The 10,149-nt window shown below is 36.7% G+C and overlaps 1 protein-coding gene across 1 annotated transcript in view; it reads right to left on the minus strand.

Moving 5' to 3' along the window:
* The window catches only part of LOC137858227 (sodium channel protein type 2 subunit alpha-like), a 125,130-nt gene extending 115,363 nt beyond the window's left edge, over window positions 1-9,767 (minus strand). Inside the window, exon 1 of the mRNA XM_068685649.1 lies at window positions 9,396-9,767. The gene's annotated coding sequence lies outside the window, so the exon portion shown is untranslated. The remainder of the gene's footprint in view (window positions 1-9,395) is intronic.
* Window positions 9,768-10,149: the final 382 nt, after the last annotated feature.

A 10,149-nucleotide genomic window follows, 5' to 3' on the forward strand; every position in this document is an offset into this window, starting at 1 on the left:
ACAGGATGATACCCTTCTCTCAGGACCTCCACGGTTTAGAACTTACAAGGCAGGATGTGTCATTTACACCAAAACTCATAGTCAAATACCACCATATCTGTCTTTATCCAAATCTGGCTGGATATACATGTAGTACATTGAAAGAAAACATGATCATTCTAGAAAAAGGCTACTGTACCACACAAAAACAGGCAGGAAATGACACTGTTAAAAACAACAGTCTCCTTGTACATGGAGGCCAGGGCTTCCTCTCCATATTGTCTATATGACAATAAAGTCATATAATATAAACCTCACACTGCATGGTGAGTTCCCTCCCCACACTTCCTAATAACAGAAGTAAACCAGTGTTTTGGAGAGAACTCAAAAATAAATAAATAAATAAATAATTAGAGACTTGGAGACAAACTAATTTCTGAGAAAAATGTAAGATATCTAGTAGCTTGTAGCATGGCTAAAGGATGAATGACAAGGTATATAACTGACAGTCTAGATGTTTTAGACTGATTTAAGGAACACTGATAATGTGTTTAGAAGTTGTATCACAACTAGTAAGAAAACACAGATGAAAAAAATGTTTTAAATTTGATACATAACTGAGGTGGGAGAGAAAAGCCAGCTACTGTTAAACTTTGTTGCATGAAACATTGTGGCCCCACATGAAAATTGCAAATTTTACTATAGCCATTTGACAAAAAGAGTCACAGCTAGACCCAAAGGGAATACAAGTTAATAGCCCCTACTCACATTCTTGTGGTAAATGTAAATCAACAGAAGGCACACCAGACAAGCCCCCAGGCAAACAAAAATTTGCTAAGATTTGTTACTCATACTAGTCCTTCAGGGCTCAAGTTGCACACAGTCAACTTGCTTTTAAATTACATTTTTATTAAAAATACTGCACTCCCTACATGCAAGAAAAATTTTAACAAGTATTCATACTGAATCAACATTGAAATTTTAGATGTACATTAGTATGTTGCAGTTGCAGAGTGAGCAGTATGACTACTTAATGTCTAAATAACATTAACAATGTCTAAATAACATGAAATAACTGTTTTCTTTTATATCTACCTGAAACAAATTTCATTGCTTTTTACAGTTCGCACGGTCACATTTGGCAACCCAAGTGAAAACAATCTCTGTAACTATTCTGTCCTCATAATAAAGTGTAATCCCCTCTCTCTGCTGGGACAAGAAATTAGAACAGTGCACTAGAAGGGCTCCATCAACTGTTCAAAGAAAGCTGAGTATTTCATTTCTTCTTTTTAATGTTGCATCTGTAAGCTTATTTTATGGGGCACAACATAGCTTAAAGAAGAGATGTAAACAAAAATGTAGATTTTATTTTACCTCCCAGTTGTACTCCTTACCACTTACCTACTATCTCACCCATAAAAGTGGAAATTTTAAGGGAGGAAAGAGAAAGCTAAGAAAACTGCCATCAGCAGCAACAACAACAAAAAAAATGATTTGTATGTGTTTTACTCAACATTTCTTGATGTATGCTTTTCATTGATTCTGAATGTTAGGATTTTAACTCTGTTTCCAGTAGCTCATCACCGTAGGGCTATAAAGTCCTGCTGAACAAGGATTGTTCAAAGTTGATTTAGCTATGGCTCTTTCTGTTCAGTTACGTGATGTCATGTTCACTCCTTAGAAGAAATCCTCCAGGTTAAAAATTACTAGTATTGTTGTTATCTTCATTGATAGCGGTATCTGAAACGTCTTCCTCTCTTCGATTTTTCCTTCTAAAAGCCCCATTATATGTGCTTCTTACTCTGACCTGCAGAACTTTTCATAATCATTCCCTGAAAACTTCTTGCAGAGTTTCTTTCACAGTAATTTCCTACAACCTACTAACTCTGTGCACATAATTGAAAACTGAACAGTACAATAAGAATGCATCTGAATGTAAATGTAACAATCTGGAAAAAAAAAAAAAAAAGAATAGTGTTTAGCTCTAGCTTAATTTTGATTTCAAGTGCTTCATAAAAGCTGTTTGGAAAGCTGATGCCTCCTATTATTTTTTCCTACTTACTCAGCAGTTCATCCAAGAAAGGCTCAAGATTCTGTCTTCAGAGTTTAGCATTATTTTTCCATTAGAAGAAAGAATTTCTTTCTGGTACTATTAGTAATGAAATCTCCACTTTCAGGATGAGAAGTGTATCCCAAAGCTGAGAAGATGACAGAAGAAAGCGGTAAAGTTCAATCTGATGCAGACAAAAAGGGATTCATTTATATGAGATGCTTAATGCTGTCACCTGTGCTCTTGCACATCCAATGGAGACAAAGGACAGAGATGGATTCTTTGCAGAACATGCTGGCAGCAGGTAAAGGCAGGCTGCAATGCCATTTCAAGTAGACAAAACAAACAGCATTTTTAAGATTGAAAAAAAAGAAGTAAAACAATAGACCAGAGCTGTTCCAGGCTCCTTGAAATCCTAAAAAAAAAAAAAAAAACTGAAGAAAAACCTGAATGAGAGAAAACCTGAATGCTTAAGTCTTCTGAATAACAGCTATTTTTCCAAGTTGGTGCTTGCCAATACTGAGGCTACAAACTGGTCCCTTGAGTAATGTATCCATATTTTTGCCTCTAGCCTCGACAGTAAGGTTTTATCTCTGTTAAGCTTATTACTTTGGAAAAGAGCTCTAGTTTTCTGGCACATCTAGCAGAACAGCAAATGAGAGTCATGAAAAAAGTGCACAGCAGCTTCCCTTTCAAAATATCATACTCCTAAAAGTCTTTTTCTTTTTTTTTTTAATAATTAAAAAAATCACTGCTAGTACAAACCAACTGGACCTGTACTGCAGTGGGAAATAATAATCTAAAAGCTTCAACAGAAAGGCAACAATTAACTTACTCTGATTGAAGACTGCACATGCTCATGTGTATCTGAATCAATTAAAAAGAAAAAAAGAAAAAAAGAAAAAAAAAGAAAAAAATATCTCAGCGGTTGGTATCTCCTCCTCAATTCTCCAAACACCCAAAAGAATCACTGCACTTCAGTGGGCAAGGAGCATTTGGAGATCACTACACCTTATATCATGCAGTTTTCTCTTTGTACTTCAGAGCACATTGTCATTTGATCTTGCTCTCAAAGCAGAGAATTTACTTAAGTCTTTGTTTCTTAGTTTTGACAATAGGTTTGAGGCTTTCCAGCCTTATTATTCTTTACATTAGTGAAACTCCCTCTTTGATTCCTCAAACATATATACCCAAGAAGTCCAGAAAATTACAGGGCAACCAGGAGAACTTGACAAAAGTATTTTTGAGTATAAGCGTCATTGCAGACTCACTTTTATTTAGATTCATTATTTGTTAGATCTTCCAGTACATGAAATGGTGAAGTTCTGAGGTACCTGAGTACAAAATTCTCTTCTTCAGCTGACCTGCTCTGTCTTTGTGAACTCAAGACCATCTGTCTTTCTTCTTAGCTTTTTGCAGTCACTTGTCAAGAGGAGACATGCAGAGATTTACAGCACTATCCTCTTCTACTACGTCCCATATTAAGCACATCTAGCATCTCCCAATTCATTGGCTTTCTTATTCCAGGACTTTTTATAAGGCCTATTGTTTACACACAGTAATAACAACTCCAAACCTATTTGTGCCTCTTGGCCATAAGATTTAATTGAAAATATGTCTTACACTAGTGCTCCTACTGTGTTGTGGTGGCACAAAAACAAACAAACAACAACAAATCCTACTTGATCCTTTTCATTTATTTTCTTCTGCTACATAGTATTCTGAGTGGGAAATTCCTATACATATCAGAGAGTGAAGGAATACCCAATTTCTTGCTATGGATGCTCTCCAGCCTTCTCATTCTCCCCATAAATCTTGTGTGGAAGAGACTAAACAATGAATTACATAAGGTGCAAAATACAAGAAAAATTATTATGGTCTCTCTTATTTCATAAGATGGAATCCACACAGAGACCTTTCCTTCTCACTGTATGTCAGCAAGAATGAATCTGATTACATACATTTTGCATGAGCTACCTCTAAGATATAAATATCTCACTCCTAATAGAAGCATGACCAACAATGGATTTGCCTTTCTATCTTTAATGTTTTGCGTAATCTGCATTTTATAGTACCCTTTTGCCACATGTAACTCACTATACAAGTCAGGTTATACAACTTTTCTTGTGTGCACAGAGTATTTAAAAAAATATATTCCTTCAGGCTTTCAGCAGGCACTTGTCTTGTTCCTTGACTTTGCCCGTCTTTGAGGTCTGTCTTGATACTAATACTTAGTTAATTTTCCTATTGCTGGAACACTTTCTTTGTCCTTTCTTTTGCACCTCATACTAGCCTTAGTCTTTACAACCAACATTTGTGAGTTGCTTAGGCCAGTCTGGGGCATGTCCACACAAATGGTTTGATCTCTCTGCTTCCCTCAGTGAACTAGAACACTTATCTCCTTGGTTTCATATCTAGTACCAAGTTTGAAATCACAAAATCCTTTTCAAATTATTTAATAATGTCAAAATGGACACTCAAGGTTATGCAGTCTTAACTGATTCCAGCATGCAGGACTCTAGGAAACACTAAAGCTCCCATGTCCCATTTCCTTCTCAAATGTTTCTCCTGTCTGTACATACATAGGCCATAGATCAAGAAAATAATATTCATAATTGTTCTGCTAAACCCTTTGTCCTCCTACATGAAGATATATGACAAGTGCTACCAATTAGAGGACCACGGATAATTTAAGCAACACATTTTGTTAAAACCTGAATTCAATATGAAAATACAAAAAAAAAAAAAAAATCACATTTCAGACATAACTGTAGTGGTTTTCTTTCATGAGCCCTCAGTATAAAGCACCCACCAGCTTCAATACAGCAGCATAAACAAAAATCCATCAAGCTGAAAAGAATGTCATATAGCATTTCAGCAGCCATTTGAGAGATACAAACAACAAGATTTTGGCATCCTAAACATTTGTCTCTGTAACGGATCGGCTGACCAAGCACGGTTATCCTTGATCTCTGGAGGTAGAAGGGTGACCATACAATTTCATCAGATTTGCTTTTAAATGGATGCCGCTGCCCCTTGAAAGCTCATTCACCTAAAATAACACTTATGTGATAACAGCATGATCATTAACATACTCGTCACAAATTCTTACCAACAAGCGAGCCAGATGCAGTTTTTCCATTTCAGAATAAGCAACCAGTTAAAGGGTCATCCAGTCTGGATGAATCATGCTCTGACCCTAGAAATTTCACCCGGACACTTAACATGTGTTGCCAACACTTGTTCTATTCACTCATTTCCCAAATGATGCTGCTTTCTGTGCTAATGTATTCCTGCACCACAACACTTACACGTGGGTCCAATTCAGAGCTCCTAGAATGCTGGCTATAGTGTCAGGGTTGTAAAATCCTTCCTTCTATCTGCACAGAAAGTGGAAATCCATTCTGAAAACAATCAACTAAATCAGTGATAGTTATTTAAAAAAACAACAGAACTTTGGTTGAAAAAGCATGGGAAGCTCTTTTTGCCCTCTCTCCCTGCAGTGTATTGCTAAGGACAATTATTAACTGTCAGCTGAACACAAATACACAACAAATGGTACCTTAATGCAGACATGCAGCACATTCTTCTGGATCACTTTTCAACCTAAACCTGAGCACTGATGCTGCTTTATGAATTCCAGGTATGGCACTGCAACTACAAACTTCTGACTTGTTTCTACCTAGAAAGAGAGAATTAACAAGAGAAGTCTATATTGGATTTCCTCCTGAGTTTTCCATTTAGAAAGATTAAGTTAACCAGAATAACCCACTTTGAATGGACCACATTGTAGATCAAATAGCCCTACAATGAGTGAGCTTGAAGCAAGTGCTATAAGCAGTGATAAGCAGAAGGGGATACAGTATATTCTCAATTTAAAAGACATAGTTCTAATAAATAAAATTATTTAAAAGAGATTAAACATCTGACAAAAACAAACTAGATTTAATACCTTCTTCTTTAGTTATAGGAAGGTCAGACTGTTTTGTTACAGGAAACACTATGAGTAGACACGAACATTTTACTAGCTCATTCAAAAGGAAAACACAGAAGAAATAGGTAAGAAATGTGGAGATGTAGAAATGAGAAGGATGAGCATCAGGACAATTATTTCATGCTCAGCAACGTTTGTCATGAATTTTCTGAGTCTTCAATTTAAAACACAATGTGAAACAAAGGGCCAAAACAAAATTCTCTGTTGCCTTGTAGTCATTTATCCATGGTCAAACTTGTGGAGGAAAACAAATATATTGTTGCAAGCCTGTGTACCAACTAGATATGAACGTAAATAACAGTCAAGGGCATGATAAAGGAAATTCTGATGTTAAGAAATAGTTTGTAGCAAAGTTATTTCAACCACAACAGGGGATTAACTTTGACTTCCCTGTGTGTATTTATGGAGAATTTCTGAACACAGATTTAGCCATCTGACATTAAATGCTAGACTGAAGCATGGGCCATATATAATTAACTCAATTAACTCACAAAAAAATAAGTTTTATTCCATTATAAGCTTTGATGTTATTTCAAAGGTAGGGGAAAAAAAGTATTTTGTAATTTTGAGTTATTTATTTTGTATATTTTATTGTCTGCATTTCTTTAAAATAAGGTTTTGTCTCATTTTTATGAGTTACAAAACACACAGCACAAGAGCTTCTCTTAATAAAAAATAATTTAAAAAAAAAAAACACAACCAAATGCATGTAAATGAAAGTAAACCAAGCATGGCATGCCAGACCTGGTCAAAGACTACTGCCTGTTAGCTCTATGAGAGAATTTGAAGTTAGTTCGGTAGCAGAGAATAAAAATGAAAAACCAATGCTCCTTCTTTGAGGCAATGCTCTCTCTTATTATCTACTGCAACAGTCCACCTAAGAACTTGTCCGGAAGGACACCACATTCTTTCTGGAAGAGGTAGTGCACCAGTCTTTTGGGGTAAGGAATGCTGGGATGCTGGCTTGGTTGTTTTGGTTTCCATATGTCCACAGTTGTAGACGGTAACCTGGCAACTGCAGACTGAGCTCTGTGCCCATTATGCAGACAGTCAGGTCAGGCACAGGTCAGGTTTATACCACAGCAAATAAAAACAGAATGAAATGGAGAGGAGTATCTTTGAAAAATCTTTGTATGTTTTTTCCTGTATGGATTGTAATGTGTACTTTTGGTCCAGAATTAAACACTTGAAAAGCAATTATGTTGATTATTTAGACAACCAACTGCATTGACATACAATATCATAATGCAGTCTGACACTAAACATACATAACATATATATATATATATTTTTTTTTTTAATCTGTTTGACTCGTTAGTTAGCAGTTGAAATTTTTCTGCAAACCTTTTCCAAGTATTTAAGAACAAATTATTTTTTGCCAGAGAGTGCTTTGTTTTCTGCTTAAGAGCACTGAAACAGAAGCTGTTACATCCAGCCTTTGCCACTGCTAAGCAGTGTAATGTGAGTACACACACTACAGCCACAGGTATGGCAGAAAGCACACTTTTCCTCCATGCCTCACTAAATAATACATTGACAAAACAAACGCATAAGAGATTTGGTGTCTTGCAACTGCTATCAGGCATGTGTCAATCAGGCTTCATGTTTGTTAGTCAAATGAGACCAGTGAATAAGAGAACGTTTAAGTTTGCCTTCCTTTTAACAGGCACACAATGAGTGCAGCAGTGTCACGAGAGGAAAACTTGACTGAGAAGAGCCCAGCGGTAAGACAAGCTCCTTACAAATACACAACTTCATGCGTTTTTTTTTTTTGGAAATAGGTTGTTTGGTGCAAAGCCTGATACTGTTCATGTGGTAAATGTGTGGGAGGGCGCAAAAGAAAGAAAAAAGAGCATGTATTATTTCATAAAGTCCCACTACTGAATAATACTGTTTTTTTCTAATAAGAGAAGACTAGAAACTATGTGGTTTTGTGGGTCAGATGTGCAGAAGGTTAACAGAGAATTAGTAGTCCAGTGTGATTTACCTCAAAATATCAGAACCTTGCAGTGCTTGCTAGAATAAGCATCTCTCCAAACTTATATTTGAGACAAAGTTTTATAATTTAGCTATGAGTATTTGTAGTATTTGTATCAGTATAAATGTTCGCATGTTAAATGACATCCCAGACTAATTTATTTTCCTCTAAATACAACCAGGATTTTAGAAGTACTTGGAATTTTGTAGTAATTGAGAACTACTCTTTTATGCTTGTCTGAGCTACTTTATTGAGAAGTGTCTGAAATGTAACTGAAGAAATGCTATAGATACTTGTGGCTCTGCTTACCTGCAGAAGAAACTACAAGCTCTTCAAGTGACAGTGTCAGAAGTGTGCAGCTAGCTCTCACATGTACATTCAGGGAGTATTCAGAGGAGAAGAGATCTTCTAGTAAAGTGGCCAGTAAATATTAGTCACCAGATAGAGGAAAGAACTGGAGCATCTTCCGTTCCTCCCTCTCACATCCCCCGTCTCCCTTCCCAGCATGGCCATAAACTAAGGGCTCGTCTGCTTTTTTTCTGGCCCTTCCTCTGGGTCCTGGTGGTTGGGCTGCAGTCATTTGGAAAATGCATCAGCTTGAATGAGCTACAGCCCCCATGGACAACATGTTGGTCCTTCTCTCATAACGTACATGCTTTGCTTTCCCCTTCATTTAAACAAGCTAGCTTTACAAGTGGCCAGTTTGTTAAGTACAGTCAGCAAAGATGGTAAGAAATACTAAAGGTCATTGAAGCCCAACTCCAAATCTCTTTGGTTTTTCTTATTCCCCCAATTTTATTCTTCACTTTTGTAAAGGTTAAGAAGGCTCTACAAATCCCAGGAAACAATCCAAATTATTGACAGTTTCAGACATGCAGTCGTCATCAAGTATTGATGAATGAATTCAAGTACTTGTCAAGTATTGGGAATGAATTGCCATCAGCATTCCGTAATGATTTAAGCAACCATGAACAGGTGGAGAAAGTGTCTTATAGTCAGGTTTAGGCCTAACTTAACAAATTATTTGCTGACAAGTGCAGATGTCACAATGAAATTTCTCTTTTGCAGGGAGAAACAAAAATCTCCACGTAGTCTCAGTACAATCAACTCACAGTAGTTAATTAATCACGCATACAAAGCAAACATGCCCATTTTTTTCTGTTGTCCTACACCCAGGTCCCAACCTAGACAAGCAGAAAAGTTACCATTCTCAGTTAAATCTAGCCTGAGAGCTGAGGCAGAGCGAGACAAATTTCAGACTACTTTTGAATGACCTCATAACACCTACTCTGGAAACCACTAAAATCAACTAAAGGAGCCAACAGCACCAAAGCATTCTGAAGCATGCTTAAAGCAGAATATAGGAGAAGGGAATATTGCATAAATGTACTCACCTAAATTAAGGAAAGCTTGGTTCCTCATCTAAAGTCAGGTACAAGTCCAGGAGCATTTCTAATGTGCAGCTCTGAGTGAGGTTGTACAGTCTCACCTCTGGTGAATTTACCAGCGGTTCTTCATTTTGGGATAAAATCCATTTAGGGTCTTTGGAATCAAACAGCCTAGACAAACAGACACATGTGGTGTAGTAAGGAAGGGTGTGACCTTCTTGTTTACAGAAAGAGAGCACAGGTGACAGATTGCATCATTCCCAGGGAAATAAGAAGACAGGCTGGTACTGCCAAAAAGCTGAGGGAGAGATGAGTCTTAGGCAAATTTCTGGTTAGAAGGGAGGTGAAAGCTGTGAGTCAAGGAACTCTTTCCTACTATGCCCAAAGAAAGGGGATCTTGAATTTCCTTTATAACTACCCTTACAGTGCAGACATCTAGTGTTCCTTCTGTGTTTCTTCCTTCTAAGTGAAATACTGCAAAGCACTCAAATTCTGGTTAAATATTTATGTCAAAACAAAGCAAACTAACAAAAAAAAATAATAAATCCAAACAACCCAACAATGCAGACTGAAGCTGAATTAAATGTAAGCATGTTAAAGCACATAACAAAAAGGGAGGTGTTAATAAAGTGAAGAGTTTGATGAGCAGTTGAGTTTTAGTACTTGTTAGTATTTATTTCTCCTTATGGTTTTAAATGCATGTTCTCTGTATTCAAACTCATTTTGAATGAGAAATGAAAAATTAGATTATTCGCTACAG

The sequence above is a fragment of the Anas acuta genome, chromosome 6 (genome assembly GCF_963932015.1).
Source record: "Anas acuta chromosome 6, bAnaAcu1.1, whole genome shotgun sequence".
Classification (NCBI taxonomy): Eukaryota; Metazoa; Chordata; class Aves; order Anseriformes; family Anatidae; genus Anas; species Anas acuta.